The sequence below is a fragment of the Somniosus microcephalus genome, chromosome 3 (genome assembly GCF_052327205.1).
Source record: "Somniosus microcephalus isolate GS21.2 chromosome 3, FLI_Smic_1.0, whole genome shotgun sequence".
Lineage (NCBI taxonomy): Eukaryota > Metazoa > Chordata > Chondrichthyes > Squaliformes > Somniosidae > Somniosus > Somniosus microcephalus.
The window spans coordinates 380,170,557-380,189,256 of record NC_140989.1 but is presented as its reverse complement, the minus strand read 5'-3'; positions in this window follow the sequence as shown (position 1 = coordinate 380,189,256).

Genomic DNA, 18,700 nt, shown 5'->3' with positions numbered 1-18,700 from the left:
CAACCCTTCCTTATTAATTATGTGGCCACAATATATTTGATTTTGGAAAAATTCGCACTTGGGACGATTTGCTCGTAGGCCCCGTTCTTTCAGCCTAGTGAGCACCTGCTCCAAATTGGCAAGGTGCTCGTTGTCGTTTTCTCCTGTTATATGGATGTCGTCTAGGTAACACTGAGTCCCCGGAATCCCTTGCAGGACTTGCTCCATAGCTCTTTGCCAGATAGCTGGAGCTGATGCTCCTCCAAAAACCAGTCAATTGTACTGGTACAGTCCTTTGTTTGTGTTTATTGTGAGAAACTTTTTAGAGGTCTCCTCAACCTCCATCTGTAGATATGCCTGTGCCAAGTCAATTTTTGTGAAACGTTTTCCTCCGGATAGTGAGGCGAAAATATCTTCTATCCTCGGAAGAGGATACTGTACCGTGTGAGGGACCGGGTTTACAGTCACCTTAAAGTCCCCACAGATGCAAATTTTTCTCTGTTCCTCAGAGTTATTTTTCAATGCTTTTTTCATGACTGGAACGATGGGTGTTGCCCATTCGCTCCAATCTATTTTGGATAATATGCCTGCCTTTTCCAAATTCTCCAGCTCTGCCTCGACTGCCGGACGTATTGCGTATGGCACCGGTCTTGCCTTAAAAAATTTTGGAATTGCTGCATCTTCCACTTTTATTGAGGCGGTGATGCCTTTCAAGGTTCCTAGTTTCTCTTGAAACACTTCTTTGGCGTTGGCCAAGATGTCTTTTAATCGTTCAGGTATGATGTCATCATTGTTTTTTTCCTTACTGGTCACCGTCAGTGCATGAATGGAGTGCCAGTCTAAACGTATCTTCCTTATCCATTCACGTCCCAACAACGGTGGACCACCATCTTGTAGAATGTATAAATACAACTTATGTATTTCTTTGCCGTTGTATACCACAGGCACCTTTATTTTTCCTTTGGGGTATACTTTCTGCCCCGTATATGTTTTTAAGATAATGGATGTGTCTTTTAGAGGTATATGCGAAAATAGCCTCTCGTAATCGCGTCGATTTATTACGGTTAGAGCTGATCCTGTATCTAGCTCCATTTTAACTGGGGACCCTGCTATTATGAGGGTAACCCAAATGGTCTGGTAATCTTCATTGGCAATTACATTATGTAATTTGAGAGAGCTTAGTCTCTTGTTCCCGGAGTCGCTATCGCTCTTCTGGTCTTTGGAGCTACTGTCCGTCATCACTTGTACCTTTCTGTGCTTTTCCTTATTGATTCTTTTCCCGTTAGTGGATTTTTTATTTTCAGATCGGCATACACGTGGAATGTGTCCCATCTTTCCGCATCGCCTGCATGCTTTTTCTTTGAACCAGCAATCCCTCTGGTCATGGTTGGATCTGCCGCAGCGATAACATCTCTCGAAACCCCGTGTCATTTCATGGGTGCCGAAGTCCTGTGGCCTTTGCTGTATCTTTGCCGCTCCTATTGCACTGAAAGCCTTGTCCAGTGTTAAATCTTTTCCAGAAGATACCTTTTTTTGTGTTTCTGCACTTAGGGGATCGCAGATGAATTTGTCTTGCAGAGAATCTGCCAGTCCTGCCTTGAATTGGCAGTGTAGGGTATCAACAATCTCCTCAAAATTCTTGTCCATCGGTTCGGCTGGAGTGATTAAGTTGCGTAACAGCTTGTATGTTTCTGCGCCCATTAGATCCAGAAGCACTGAAGCTTTTTTTTCATCTTCTATTCCATTTGCGGTGCAAAACACCTCCACTCTTTCTACATATGTGGTCCAATCCTCTATCTTGTTATCAAAAACATCAATATTGCCAAAGTTAGGCTCTGTTTCGTTATCAAAAGCATCAATATTGCCAGACTTAGGCATTTCAAAAAAGATATGGCGCTTCCCGCGCTTTTTTTTTCTCTCTGTAGCAACGATATGGCGCTTCCTGTGCTTTCCCGCCGCTGCTACCGATAACAACGCTGTTTTACTGTGGTTTCCGTTTATTCACTGTTGGAGACTCGTTCCCGATGGAGGTCTAAACGCTGACCTGCTTGCCGCGCCGGCCGTCTCCCGAGTGCACCCTCCCAGTCCGTTATTGCTTGCCTCCGATTTCGCTGCCTGTCTCAGCTGTAGAGCCCGACGCTGGAGCCCCAGCCTGACGCCCAGGAAGGATTAGCGCAGTCCCTGCCACCAGCTTGGCCAGCTGGTGAAACCACAGTTTCTATTACTTCCTTGAGTCTTCTGGACGCTGGAGGAATCGATGTCCTTGAGGTGCAGCCGAATTGCAGGTAAGTCCGTTTCCACTTCATCGCCACTGTAGTGTCCGTGTGTAGGTAAAGACACTGAAGACAGGAGTTGGTTCATAGGTATTTACTAAGCAAGTCGGGGGCGGGGGCGGGGGGCCGGGGCGGGGGCGGGGGGCCGGGGGGGGGGGCGGGGGGGCCGGGGGGGGCGGGGGGGGGGGCGGGGCGGTTCTAAAGGATATACACAATACACAGGCTTATATAGCCCAAGTGGCAATTACTGGCATTACGCACACCTGGGGCTCTTAAAGGCACATACACCACAATTGCTCTTAAAGGCACATACACCACAGAAATGAAATGGAAGGCAGCGATAAACTAACATAATCGGAGCCTCAATCCTCAGGGAGATTAAAATAAATAGAGAATGGAGTAAATATCTCTGTGAAAGATTGAAGGGGATAAAGAGGATGAATGGAATGAAACTCTGACTCCGGAATCTCGGGCTCAGATATTTATTTGGTCTGTTTATTACCGTCTCTCGTGGATTGGATGGTTCGTGTGAGCAACTCAATTATAGGACAGGATCAAACAACAACAACCTGCATTTATATAGCACCTTTAATGTAGGAAAACATCCCAAGGTGCTTCACACCAGCTTAATCTGAGAAAAATTGACACCGAAACACAAAAGGAGATATTAGGACAGGTGAACAAAAGCTTGGTCAAAGAGGGAGGTTTTAAGGAGAGTCTTAAAGGAGGAGAGAGAGGTGGATAAGTTTAGGGAGGGAATTCCAGAGCTTGGGGCCCAGGCAGCTGAAGGCACGGCCGGCAATGGTGTGGGGAAGGGAGTGGGGGATGGACAAGAGGCCAGAATTGAAGGAGTGCAGTGATCTCGGAGAGTTGTAGGGCCACAGGGAGATCTGTTGTCCTCACATTCCCGGTGTTGGAGGAGCACAGTGATCTCGTAGGGTTGTAGGGCCCACAGGGAGATCTGTTGTCCTCACATTCCCGGTGTTGGAGGAGCGCAGTGATCTCGGAGGGTTGTAGGGCCCAGAGGGAGATTTGTTGTCCTCACATTCCCAGTTTTGGAGGAGCACAGTGACCTCGGAGGGTTGTAGGGCCCACAGGGAGATCTGTTGTCCTCATATTCCCGGTGTTGGAGGAGCGCAGTGATCTCGGGGGGTTGTAGGGCCCACAGGGAGATCTGTTGTCCTCACATTCCCGGTGTTGGAGGAGCGCGGTGATCTTGGAGTGTTGTAGGGCCCACAGGGAGATCTGTTGTCCTCACATTCCCAGTGTTGGAGTAGCGCAGTGATCTCGGAGGGTTGTAGGTCCCACAGGGAGATCTGTTGTCCTCACATTCCCAGTGTTGGAGGAGCGCAGTGATCTCGGAGGGTTGTAGGGCCCACAGGGAGATCTGTTGTCCTCACATTCCCGGTGTTGGAGGAGCGCAGTGATCTCGGGGGGTTGTAGGGCCCACAGGGAGATCTGTTGTCCCTCACATTCCCAGTGTTGGAGTAGCGCAGTGATCTCGGAGGGTTGTAGGGCCCACAGGGAGATCTGTTGTCCTCACATTCCCGGTTTTTGAGGAGCGCAGTGATCTCGGGGGGTTGTAGGGCCCACAGGGAGATCTGTTGTCCCTCACATTCCCGGTGTTGGAGGAGCGCAGTGATCTCGGAGGGTTGTAGGGCCCACAGGGAGATCTGTTGTCCTCACATTCCCAGTGTTGGAGGGGCGCAGTGATCTCGGGGGGTTGTAGGGCCCACAGGGAGATCTGTTGTCCTCACATTCCCGGTGCTGGAGGAGCGCAGTGATGTCGGGGGGGTTGTAGGGTCCACAGGGAGACCTGATGTCCTCACATTCCCGGTGTTGGAGGAGCGCAGTGATCTCGGAGGGTTGTAGGGCCCACAGGGAGATCTGTTGTCCTCACATTCCCGGTGTTGGAGGGGCGCAGTGATCTCGGAGGGTTGTAGGGCCCACAGGGAGATCTGTTGTCCTCACATTCCCAGTGTTGGAGGAGCGCAGTGATCTCGGGGGGTTGTAGGGCCCACAGGGAGATCTGTTGTCCTCACATTCCCGGTGTTGGAGGAGCGCAGTGATCTCGGAGGGTTGTAGGGCCCACAGGGAGATCTGTTCACAGAATCACAGAATCACAGAAACCCCACAGTGCAGATAGAGGCCATTTCGGCCCATCGAGCCTGCACCGACACATATCCCACCCGATCCCCGTAACCCCTACACATATCACACCCTATCCCCACGTATTTAATCCCCCTAACACTAAGGGTCAATTTATCATAGCCAATCAACCTAACCTGCACATGTTGTTCTCACATTCCCGGGGTTGGAGGAGCGCAGTGATCTCGGAGGGTTGCAGGGCCCACAGGGAGATCTGTTGTCCTCACATTCCCGGTGTTGGAGGAGCGCAGTGATCTTGGGGGGTTGTAGGGCCCACAGGGAGATCTGTTGTCCTCACATTCCCGGAAGGGGCCAGTGACACTCCGAGGCTGCCTTCGTTCACCCTCCATGTTATTGCACTCGGTCGATGTAAACTCTGAGTTGGTTGAGGGAGGAATGTTGACCAGGACACCGGGAGATCTCTCTGCTCCTCTTCCAATGGGGCAACAGATGGATTCCCATTGGCTGATGTCTTCTTGCCCCATGAAAGTGAGCGTCTGTGAGAGCTCGGAGTTTGTAGAAGGAACCTTTCTCCCTTTTGATGAACTGTTTAAGAGAAGCCTCTTATTGAGCTGTGCTCCAGCCCACTGACTCCTGCACTGAGCTGAGCAAAGTCCTGCTCTCCGTCCCATTACTGTCAGCTCAAACTCATCCTTAACGCTTCACCTCACTCCACACACTGACACCAGGCAGACCAACAAGCTCGTCCCCAGTCCTGGGCTTCAGACACTGAGCGACAAGGACAGAAAATCATTGCAGTTAAAACATCTCAACCCAAGGCTATTATAATCGCAAATTAAATCAGTGACCTTGAGAGGGAATCATGTAGTTGGTGAGGGCTGGAAGGTGAAGGAATCAAAGTTTAACACCCGTTATACTGAATCTCCTCGATTCAGCGGAACTGCTACATGACAAGTTGGGGCAACGATTCAGTCATTGAATGTCCTGTTAATTGCTGCCAGTGATTAATGGAATCCCAGACAAGGTGTTTATTCCAAGGACCATCTGCACATCATTCCGTCAAATGATGGGATTAAGCAGAGAGACGTCCCCATGAAACTCAGCACTCTCGTTCCCCAGTCACTGCCCGAGGAATGAAACTGAGGGACCCTCTCTGTTATTAAAGCAGGTACAGTAGAGTAATCCCTATCACTGTAACCCCCTCCCACCCTACACCCCTCCCCATCACTGTAACCCCCTCCCGCCCGACACCCCTTCCTATCACTGTAACCCCCTCCCACCCTACACCCCTCCCTATCACTGTAACCCCCTCCCACCCTACACCCTCCCCATCACTGTAACCCCCTCCCACACTACACCCCTCCCCATCACTGTAACCCCCTCCCACCCTACACCCCTCCCTATCACTGTAACCCCCACCCGCCCTAAAACCCTCCCCATCACTGTAACCCCCTCCCACCCTACACCCCTCCCTATCACTGTAACCCCCTCCCACCCTACACCCCTCCCTATCACTGTAACCCCTGCCCACCCTACACCCCTCCCCATCACTGTAACCCCCGCCCGCCCTACACCCCTCCCCATCACTGTAACCCCCTCCCACCCTACACACCTCCCCATCACTGTAACCCCCTCCCACCCTACACCCCTCCCCATCACTGTAACCCCCTCCCACCCTACACCCCTCCCCATCACTGTAACCCCCTCCCACCCTACACCCCTCCCTATCACTTTAACCCCCTCCCACCCTACACCCCTCCCCATCACTGTAACCCCCTCCCACCCTACACCCCTCCCTATCACTGTAACCCCCTCCCGCCCTACACCCCTCCCTATCACTGTAACCCCCTCCCACCCTACACCCCTCCCTATCACTGTAACCCCCTCCCACCCTACACCCTTCCCTATCACTGTAACCCCCTCCCACCCTACACCCCTCTCTTACTGTAACCCCCTCCCGCCCTACACCCCTCCCTATCACTGTAACCCCCTCCCACCCTACACCCCTCCCTATCACTGTAACCCCCTCCCACCCTACACCCTTCCCTATCACTGTAACCCCCTCCCACCCTACACCCCTCTCTTACTGTAACCCCCGCCCACCCTACACCCCTCTCTTACTGTAACCCCCGCCCACCCTACACCCCTCCCCATCACTGTAACCCCCTCCCACGCTGCACTCCTCCCTCTCTCCATAACCCCCTCCCACCCTACACCCCTCCCTATCACTGTAACCCACTCCCACCCTACACCCTTCCCTATCACTGTAACCCCCTCCCACCCTACACCCCTCCCTATCACTGTAACCCCCTCCCACCCTACACCCCTCCCTATCACTGTAACCCCCTCCCACCCTACACCACTCCCCATCACTGTAACCCCCTCCCACCCTACACCCCTCCCTATCACTGTAACCCCCTCCCACCCTACACCACTCCCCATCACTGTAACCCCCTCCCACCCTACACCCCTCCCTATCACTGTAACCCCCTCCCACCCTACACCCTTCCCTATCACTGTAACCCCCTCCCACCCTACACCCCTCCCTATCACTGTAACTCACTCCCACCCTACAACCCTCCGAGATCTCTGCACTCCTCCAATTCTGGCCTCTTGTCCATCCCCCACTCCCTTCGCTCCGCCGTGCCTTCAGCTGCCTGGGCCCTAAGCTCTGGAATTCCCTCCCTAAACCTCTCCGCCTCTCTCTCCTCCTTTAAGACCCTCCTTAAAACCTCCCTCTTTGCCCGAGCTTTTGGTCACCTGTCCTAATATCTCCTTATGTGATTCGACGTGATTTTGTTTTCTGATTATGCACCTGGGAAACGCCTTGGGATGTTTTACTAATTTAAAGGCGCTATATAAATGCAAGTTGTTGTTTAATTACATTACACCAAGGCCCCGTCTGCTCTCTCAGGTGAAGCTAATAAATCCCAGGACACTATTTTGAAGAAGAGCAGGGGAGATCTCCCCGTGTCCTGGGCAATATTTATCCCTCAAACAAAATAACTAAAAATACAGAATATTTGGCCATTATCACATTGCTGCTTGTGGGAGCTTGCTGTGCACTAATTGCCTGCCGTGTTTCCTACATTACACCAGTGACTGCACTTCAGAAAGTACTTCATTGTCTGTGAAGCGCTTTGGGACGTCCTGAGGTGGTGAAAGGTTCTGGAGAAATTACCAGTTCCTTTTTATAATGAGAGAGGATTGCCTTAAATCCACAAACCTCACCGAATTCCCCAGTCTGCCATTTTCAGCTCAAACCCTTCACTTTCTAACACTTCTGTGAATTGAAATGTGTCTGTGGTGAAAATGCCATCTTGCTCTTTGTCATATTTATTGGGGTATTTCTGGGCAGCGACTCTTGTGTTGTGAAACCTAAGGGACTGAGTGGAATGTGTGAAGCTATTAAACCTGTGCTGACACAGTCTCTGAGCAGGTAATGGTCACACAGACCATAATACCAGTCTGTGATCACAGTCTCCCGGAAATAAACCTTCGCATCACGCTGCCTGTTAAATAATGGAAAGGCTCATCAGGAACTGTGGAAAATAAGGCAAAAAGCAGCAATAATTTCCCCCAATTATTAAAGGGACAATCGTGGCAATAAAATGAAAGATCCTGAGTTCACTGAGTGAGAAAAGTAAAAGGCCGATCGCAGGAGAAAGTCAATCATCTGTGAGTCGCCTCACAATCTGCACAGAGCTGCTGTCAGAGTCTGTCGGAGTTTAATAGAATCAGAGAATCAGACAGCACAGGAGGAGGCCATTCGGCCCATCGTGCCTGTGCCAGCTCTTTGAAAGAGCTCTCCAATTAGTCGCACTCCCTGCTCTTTCCCCACAGCCCTGCTAATCTTCCCCTCCAAGTATTTCTCCAATTCACTTTTGAAAGTTCCTATTGAATCTGCTTCCACCGCCCTTTCAGGCATCGCATTCCAGATCACAACAACTCGCTGTAAAAACATTCTCCTCATCTCCCCTCTGGTTCTTTTGCCAATTCCCTTCACTCTGTGTCCTCTGGTTACCGACCCTCCTGCCACTGGAAACAGTTTCTCCTTATTTACTCGATCAAAGCCACTGATAATTTTGAAGACCTCTATTAAATCTCCCCTGAACCGTCTCTGCTCTAAGGAGATATTTGTTGACTAGAAATAGCTTTCTTGGTGCAGGATTGTGCTAAGTGCCTCGGAGTGTTTAATGCTCCTTCCTAACCTCGCATTCTCTGCTCTAACTCTCCTCACTGGAACCAAAGGGCGGAGAATCAATGACAGGGAACGGAGGCCCATTGCCAGAGGCTCCTGGGATTGGGGAAGTGCTGCTGATCACTCCCAGCTTATTCTGGTTGAAAGCTTCCTGACAGAAAGTTAACCTTGTTAGAAGACAAGATTGTTTCCTCAATCATCTCCCATCCCACGGCATTACATGGTTCTGTGATCTCAGGGATTCAGGACCCTGGACAGATCTCTCCGCTCACATTTATTGGCATGATAAGTTACATCTTATGTTGCCAAAGCATCAAAATACATTTATGGTTTAGCACATAAACGCAGTTCTATTCATACAGTGTATAAACAGGTATATCCCTGAGTGTATAAATATACATTCGCATTGTTTATATATATTCTTTTCTTAGTTTACTGGTTGTCCCTCTGTTCATGGCAAGTTGTAACATCGTGTGCCGCCAGTGTTACACAGCTTCTCTCCTCTCCCAGTAGGAATGGGAGTTTTTGGTTGTCATTCAGATCACTATAAAGAAACTCTCTACTCTAATAGATGTTTAACAAATCATTTTTCACAAGCGAACATTCCCAGTGCAGTACTGAGGGAGCGCTGCACTGTCGGAGGGGCAGTACTGAGGGAGCGCTGCACTGTCGGAGGGGCAGTACTGAGGGAGCGCTGCACTGTCGGAGGGGCAGTACTGAGGGAGCGCTGCACTGTCGCAGGGGCTGTACTGAGAGAGCACTGCAATATCAGAGGGGCAGTACTGAGGGAGTGCTGCACTGTAGAAGGGGCTGTACTGAGAGAGCGCTGCACTGTTGGAGGGGCAGTACTGAGGGTGTGCTGCACTGTCGGAGGGGCAGTACTGAGGGAGTGCTGTACTGTCGGAGGGGCAGTACTGAAGGAGTGCTGCACTGTCAGAGGTGCCATCATTTGGATGAGATATTAAGCCGAAGCCCCTCTGCTCTCTCAGGTGGAGAAGTGCAGACTCACACAAAGGGGTTGATTCTGACTTTGTCCGATGGTGTAAAACGGTTGACAGCGAATCGCAGCCCCTCTTACATCTCTCGCCATTATAATTTCCATTGAAGTTAATGGGGAGAGATGGAAAACCGGCTGTGATTCGCTATCACCCGATTCACACCATCAGATAAAGTGAAAATCTACCCCAAACACACACTCACACTCACACACACTCACACTCTCTCACATACACTCACTAACACACAAATTTTCACAGGCACATTCACACAGAATCACAAACAGACACAGATACAGACACACACTCGCTGACACAGATGCACAGACAGACATATTCATACTCACACACTCACAGACACAATAAACTACCAGAGACACAGGCTTATTATTTCATGAATAAAGATGATTTGTCTCTCTCTGAACCTTCTGTGACTCTCCGAAGCAGCTCATCCATCCCAGGAAATATTCCTGAGGATCAGGTTGGGGATCCAGAAAGTCCACATCAGGCAGGAGAGATTCTCACTTCCAATATCCTCTTTAAACAAGTTTCCTTCTGCGATGTGCAGATTTAAATGTCACTCCAATCAATCTGTTGGTCTCAATATTGCTGCTGCTTTGATTTTGCTGATGTTGGGTTGTGGTGAGTTTGAGATGTCCCGGGTAAAGATCGTCCCCTTTAGATGTTCCCGTGTCCCTCCGCTGGTCCCAAAGCCCCAATACCACAGGAAGATGATCGGGGAACACGGAAGGAGCAGGAAGTGTGGAATGTCTCTATTCTGGTGTCGTGGTGTTCATAGAATCACAGAATCTCACAGCACAGAAGGAGGCCATTCGGCCCATCGTGCCTGTGCCGGCTCTTTGAAAGAGCTCTCCAATTAATCCCACTCCCTGCTTTTTCCCCAGAGCCCTGTGAATGTTTCCTTTTCAAGTATTTATCAAATTCCCTTTTGAAAGTTACTATTGAATCTGCTTCCACCGCCCTTTCAGGCAGTGCATTCCAGATCACAACAACTTGCTGCATAAAAATAATTCCCCTTATTTACTCTCCTGTCAAAACCCTTCGTAATTTTGAACACCTCTATTAAATCTCCCCTTAACCTTCTCTGCTCTAAGGAGAACAATCCCAGCTTCTCCAGTCTCTTCACACAACTGAAGTCCCTCATCCCTGGGACCATTCTAGTAAATCTCCTCTGCACCCTCTCCAAGGCCTTGACATCCTTCCTAAAGTGTGGTGCCCAGAATTGGAAAAGATAGGGAAGGAAAAAGGGAGGTGGGGTGGCAGTGCCGATTAAGGAAGACATTGTAGTATTGGAAAGAGAAGGTATTCTTGAGGGGACAAGGACAGAATCCATTTGGTTAGAGTTCAGGAGCAAAAAGTGTATGATCACGCTATTGTGGGTATTCTATAGGCCTCCAAATAGTGAGAGGGAGGTAGAGGAGCAAATCTGCAGGGAAATCGCAGAGATATGCAAGAGCTATAGAGCGGTGATATTGGGGAACTTTAATTACCCAAATATCGATTGGGATAATGCTGGGGTAAAGGGAAAGGAGGGGCAGGAATTTCTGAAATGTGTTCGGGAGAATTTCCTTGACCAATATGTTCTTGGCCCAACTAGGAAGGAGGCATTGTTGGATCTGGTGCTGGGGAATGAGGTGGGCCAGGTCGACCAAGTGTCTGTGGGAGAACACTTGGGTACAAGTGATCATCGTATCATAAGATTTAGATTAGCAATGGAGAGGAGCAAGGAGCAATCTAGAGTGGTACTTCTAAACTGGAATAGGGCTAACTTCATTGGGATGTGAAAGGATCTAGCCAGGGTAAAATGGAACCAAAGACTGACAGGATAAACTGTAACGGAACAATGGGTGATCTTTAAGGAGGAGATGTTGCAAGTACAGGCTAGATACATTCCAACAAGAGGGAAGGGTAAGGGAACCAAAGCAAGGGCTCCTTGGATGACGAGGGAGATAGAGAAGATGATGAAACAAAAAAAGAGGGTGTATGATGAATGTCAGGTGAATTCTTCAAGGGAGAACCAGACCAAATACAATAAGTTGAGAGAGGATGTGAAGCTGAAAATAAGTTTGGCTAAGAGAGAATATGAGAGTAGAATGGCCGTTAACATAAAAGGGAACCCAAAAATCTTCTACCGGCATGTAAACAGTAAGCGGGTAGTAAGAGGCGGGGTGGGGACTATTAGAGACAAAGAAGGTGATATATGCTTAGAGGCACAGGGCAAGGCTAGAATACTCAATGAGTACTTTGTATCGGTGTTTACTAAGGAGGTGGATGCTGACAAAATATCGGTCGAAGTGGAAAAGATAGAAGCAATGGAAGGGGTGAAAATTGATAGACAGGATGTACTAGAAAGGCTAGGTATGCTTAGAGTGGACAAGTCGCCTGGTCCAGGTGGCTTGCATCCCAGGTTGCTAAGGGAATTGGGGGAGGAGATAGCGGAAGGGCATGTCATAATTTTCCAATCTTCCCTAGATGCGGGGGAGGTGCCTGAGGATTGGAAAGTGGCAAATGTGACACCATTGTTCAAGAAAGGGTGTAAGGACAATCCTAATAACTACAGGCCGGTCAGTTTAACATCAGTGGTGGGTAAAGTTTTAGAAACAATAATCAAGGGAACAATTAATGGGCATTTAGAGAGGTTTAAGCTAATTAAAGATAGCCAACATGGATTTGTAAAATGCAGATCGTGTTTGACTAATCTAATTGAATTTTTTGATGAAGTAACAGAGAGGATTGATGAAGGGAATGCAATGGATGTTGTTTACATGGATTTTCAGAAGGTGTTTGACAAAGTACCACATAGAAGGCTGGTTAACCCAATTGAGGCTCATGGAATAGGTGGGTCAGTGGCAGCTTGGATAAGGAATTGGCTTAAGGACAGAAAACAGCGAGTTGTGGTAAATGGCTGTTTTTCAGACTGGAGGATGGTAGACAGTGGTGTTCCCCAAGGATCAGTGTTGGGGCACTGCTTTTTTTGATATATATAAATGACCTGGATATTGGAATACAAAGTAGAATTTCTAAATTTGCCGATGACACCAAACTTGGGGGTGTGGCAAACAGTGATGATGATACCAATCGACTGCAACAGGACATAGAAAGGCTAGCAGAATGGGCAGACAAGTGGCAGATGGAATTTAATACAGAGAAGTGTGAGGTGATGCATTTTGACAGAAGGAACAGGGAGAGGCAATATACACTTAATGGCACAGTTTTAAAGAGTGTGCAGGGACAGAGGGACCTGGGAGTTAATGTGCATAGGTCCCTGAAGGTGGCAGGACATATTGAGAGAGTGGTTAACAAAGCATATGGGATCTTGGGCTTCATAAATAGAGGTATTGAGTACAAATGTAGAGAAATTATGCTGAACCTTTATAAAGCGCTGGTTAGGCCACAATTGGAGTATTGCAACCAACTCTGGTCACCACACTTTAGGAAGGATGTGAAGGCCCTTGAGAGGGTGCAGAGGAGATTTACCAGAATGGTTCCGGGGATGGGGGATCTTAGCTACAAGGACAGGTTGGAGAAGCTGGATTTGTATTCATTAGAGCAAAGAAGGTTGAGGGGTGATTTGACAGAGGTGTCCAAGATTATGACGGGTTTGGATAGGCTAGACGGGGAAAGGCTGTTCCCACTGGTTGATGGTACAAGGACTAGGGGACACAGATTTAAGGTTTTGGGCAAGAGATACGGGGGATGTGAGGAAAATCTTTTTTACGCAGTGAGTGATGATGACCTGGAACTCGCTGCCGACGGAAGTGGTGGAAGCGGAGACACTCAATGTTTTCAAGGGGAGACTGGATAGGCACTTGAGGGAAATAAACTTGCAGGGCTACGGGGATAGAGCGGGGGAATGGGACTGATTGGATTGCTCCACAGAGAGCTGGCACAGATTTGAATGGCCTCCTTCTGTGCCGTTATGACTCTCTGACTCTATGGCAATACTCCAGCTGCGGCCTAACCATTGATTAATGGCTTGTAACAGAAAGACAGTGGATATTGACCCATGGATATTAACCTGTGGTTATTAACCCTTGAATATTAACCCCTAGATATTGACCCCAGAGATATTAATCCCTGGATATTTATCCCTGGAAGTTAACCCCTGAATATTAATCCATGAATATTAATCAGCTAGATATTAACCAGTGGATATTAACCCCTGGATATTCACCCCTAGATATTAACCCGTGACATTAACCTCTGGATACTAACCTCCGGATATTCAGCCCTGGATATTAGCCTGTGGATAATAACCCCTGGTTAGTAACCTCTGGATAGTAACCCGTGCTATGAACCCCTAGATATTAACCCTCGGTGTTAACCCCTGGATATTAACCCTAACTAGAGCAGTGCAATCACACAACACACAGATTACTGAGAAATGTTCATGAATAGCCCGTAGATCAGACATTGTCTGAACAAACATTGCCTTTTGCAGGTCCATTCGGAGCCTGAGAACCATTATATAATCACACAGGGCACCGACACACTCAAAGGGATGTAGAACTCGAGCAACATCCATCTCAGTATTTGTGCGAGCCCGTGAGTCTGTCTCAGACCGAAGCTGCTTCCGACAACTTTCATCAACAATCCACTCAGTCCCGTTAATTGCTGCTTTATTGGAACCCAGCGACAGACTCACACTGACACTTTCAGCAACATCCAACCTCCAGCTTCCAGCTCCTTCCCACACAGGAACAGGAGGAGGCCATTCAGCCCCTCGAGCCTGTTCCACCATTCGCAGGAACAGGAGGAGGCCATTCAGCCCCTCAAGCCTGTTCCACCATTCGCAGGAACAGGAGGAGGCCATTCAGCCCCTCGAGCCTGTTCCACCATTCATAGTAGCAGGAGGAGGCCATTCAGCCCCTCGAGCCTGTTCCACCATTCGTAGGAACAGGAGGAGGCCATTCAGCCCCTCGAGCCTGTTCCACCATTTGTAGGAACAGGAGGAGGCCATTCAGCCCCTCGAGGCTGTTCCAACATTCGTAGGAACAGGAGGAGGCCATTCAGCCCCTCGAGCCTGTTCCACCATTCGCAGGAACAGGAGGAAGCCATCAATATAGGATAGTCACTATTAAATCCAGTAGCAAATTCAGAAGAAACTTCTTCACCCAGAGAGTGGTGAGAATGTGGATCTCGCTACCACAGGGAGTGGTTGAGGCAAATAGCACAGATACATTAAGGGGAATCTGGATAAACACCTGAGAGAGAAAGGAATAGAAGGATATGCTGATTGGGTGAGATGAAGAGGGGTGGGAGGAGGCTCGAGTGGACTGTTGTGTCCGTGTATAATAAGACACAGACTGCAGGAGAAACGGTACAACAGGTGTTTACTCAAAGTGGCTCACAGTGGAACTAACTACAGATTACTACTCAGTGCTATATACAGGTGTGGTCACTGCCGGTACTACAGTATACATGAGCTGTAAAAGATAGTTCCCCTTAAAGGTATATACATTACAATTCCTCCCCTTTTAGATTAACAGTACCATAACACTCATTTAACAATTAAATATCAAACTAATTACAATTAACACTTTTAACATGCAACATTAGCTGAAAATAGTCTATTTATATATTCAGTCTTTGGGGAGGCTTCCTGATCCTTTCTGGATAGCGCCTTTCCCGAGTGTCTTGCTCTTGGTGCAGAGGCGATTCTGGCCCCCTGTCGTCGGTTGGTTCATCAGCTTCCGATGCTACTGTTTCTGGGGTAGATGCGACCTGTACGTCGGGTTCATCACCAAGTACGTATGGGCGAGGCATGGGGTTGACTTGTTCCTGTGACTCTAGGATCTGGTCAGCATGGCATCTCACGATGCTCTCCCCAACGTCCACTGTGTACATTAGTGGGCCCTGCCGTGTGCATATCGTTCCTGGCTGCCATTTTTCTGTTCGGTAGTCGCGGGCCAAGACTGGTTGCCCTACATTGAAGCTCCTTGTTGGCTTCTCATGGATGTGCTGGAATTGCTTACTCTCAACATCTCTTCGTACGTTTGGTCTGAGCAAATCCAGGCGAGATCTTAACCTTCGGTTAAAGAACATCATGGCTGGGGCCTGGTTGGTGACTGCATGTGTCGCATTCCGGTAGGCGAACAGGAAATTGTCCACCTTGTGCTGCAGCGGAACGTTGTCATTGTACATAGCCTTTATTGCCTTCTTAAAGGTTTGTATGAACCTCTCAGCCAATCCATTTGTGGCTGGATGATACGGGGCGGATGTGTAATGCCTTACCCCATTCTTTTTCAAGAACCTCCGGAACTCTTCGGACACAAACTGTGGTCCGTTGTCAGAGCAAATCTGTTCTGGCAAGCCATTCCTGGCAAAAATGGTCCGTAGGACTGCAATAGTTTTCTCCGTGGTGGTGGAGGACATTTTGATGACCTCAGTCCATTTCGAGTGCGCATCCACGGCTATTAAAAACATTGAGTCCATGAATGGACCAGCAAAATCAATATGCACCCGTTGCCATGGAGATGAGGGCTGCTCCCATGGGTGTAGAGGGGCCTGTGGTGGTGCATTTTGGACTTTCTGGCATCCTGAGCAGCTCTTGGTCAGGTCCTTGATTTGTTTATCGATTCCCGGCCACCACACATAAGCCCTGGCTAGGCTTTTCATTTTTACACCTCCCTGATGACCCTCATGAAGCTCATTGAGCACTCTATCCCTTAACTTGGGTGGAATTACCACTCGGGATCCACACATCAAGGTCCCCTGGCACACTGACAGCTGTTCTCTCCTTGTCAAGAATGCTGGCAACAGTGAGTCGCCATGTGCTGGCCATCCCTTCACCGTCAAATCATATACCCGAGACAGTGTCGGGTCATTTCGGGTTTCCTTTTCGATACAAGCGTTAGTTACCGGTAGGTATTCAACTATAGTCGAATGGAAAATTTTGACAGGATCCACTGCTGGTGCTTTCTCCGCAGTAGGCAGTGGCAGGTGTGATAGCCCATCAGCATTTCCATGCTGTTTCGTGCCCTTATATTCAATCTCATAGTGGTGCGCCCCTAGAAAAAGTGACCATCTTTGTAGTCGTTGCGCAGTCATCACCGGAACGCCCTTCTTCGGATTAAAAATGGAGACAAGAGGCTGGTGATCAGTCAGCAAGGTGAATTTCTGCCCGTGCAGATAGTGATTGAACTTTTTCACTCCTCACACTAGGCTGAGGGCCTCCCTGTCAATCTGGCCGTAGTTACGCTCGGCTGAGGTTAGTGATCGTGACGCAAAGGCTATTGGCCTCTATGAGCTGTCCGAGAATTTGTGCGACAGCACCGCTCCAATGCCGTAGGGTGATGCATCACATGCCAACCGAATTGGTAATGCCGGGTTGTAATGGGCCAATACCTCTTTCGATGTGATTAGTGTTTTGCTCTTCTGGAAAGCTCGTCTACATTCGTCACTCCACTTCCATGGCACCCCAGTTTGCAGTAGGGTGTTCAGTGGGTGTAGTATTGTAGAAAAATTTGGCAAGAACTTATGGTAGGAGTTTACCAGCCCGAGGAACGACCTCAGTTGTGACACATTTTCCAGTGCTGGAGCCTTGACTACTGCCTCAATCTTCTCTGGGGACTTATGTAACCCTTCTTTATCGATAACGTGGCCACAATACGAGATCTGTTTCCTAAAAAACTCGCATTTGGGGCGGTTAGCTCGGAGCCCATATTCCTGCAATCTAGTGAGCACCTTCTCCAGGTTGGCAAGGTGATCACTGTCATTTTCGCCCATGACCAGGATGTCGTCCAAATAACACTGGGTCCCTGGGATCCCTTGCAGGACTTGTTCCATTGCCCTCTGCCAAATAGCCGGAGCTGATGCTGCCCCGAATACCAGCCGGTTGTATTGGTAGAGACCTTTATGGGTGTTGATTGTGAGGTATTTTTTTGATGCTTCTTCGACCTCCATTTGCAGATACGCCTGGGCCAGATCAATCTTAGTGAAGAGTTTCCCTCCAGATAGCGAGGCGAAAATATCTTCAATCCGCGGAAGTGGATATTGTACGGTGTGAAGGACCGGGTTCACTGTTACCTTAAAGTCCCCACAGATGCGAACCTTCCTTGGTTCCCCAGGCGTGCTGCTCAACGACTTTTTCATCACAGGGACGATGGGTATAGCCCACTCGCTCCAGTCTACCTTGGACAGTATACCTGAACGTTCCAGACTCTCCAGCTCTGCTTTGACGGCTGGGCGGATTGCCTTAAAAAATTTTGGGCTTGCGTTTTCTTCCATTTTAATCGTCGCTGTCATGCCTTTTAGTGTTCCGAGTCCTTGCTGGAACACTTCTTTCGCGTCAGTTAGGATCTTTGACAGTCGCCCAGGTGTGACGTCGTCATCCTTTTTGTCAGCCACAGTCAGTGCCTGTATGGAATGCCAATCCAGTTGTATTTTCCAGATCGATTCACGTCCCAGTAATGGTGGTCCTCCATCTTGCAATACATACAGGTTAGTTTTGGTGTTTCCTTACCGTTATATATAACGGTCACCCTTATTTTTCCTTTGGGGTAGACTTTTTGCCCCGTGTACGTCTTCAAAATAATTTTTGTGTCTCTCAAGGGTATGTGTGAGAATAGCCGCTCATAGTCCCGTCGGTTTATGACTGTTAGGGCTGATCCTGTGTCCAATTCCATCTTTACCTGGACTCCTGCTATCTTGAGAGTGACCCAAATGGTTCGGTGATCCTCCGTTGTGATCACATTATGTAGTTTCAGACAACTCAGTTCCCTGCTTTCGGAGTCGTTATCACTCTTTTGTTCGTCTGAACTATTCTCCATCATCTTATGTACCTTCTTGTACTTTCCTTTGGTAGGTTACTTATTGCTGGTTTTCTTTCCCGACCTGCAGACTCGTGCTATGTGTCCTACTTTTCCACACTGTCTGCACACTTTGTCTTTGAACCAGCAATCATTCTGGTCGTGTGCTGTTCTGCCGCAGCGATAGCACTTCTCTGTTCCATATGACATTTCATTTGTGCCATATTCTTGCGGTCTCTGTTGTATCTCTGCAGTGCCCCGTGCTGCTGCTTCATAGAGTCATAGAGTCATAGAGTCATAGAGTTTTACAGCACAGAAAGAGGCCCTTCGGCCTATCGTGTCCACGCCGCCCATCCACCCCTGTCCTGTCTA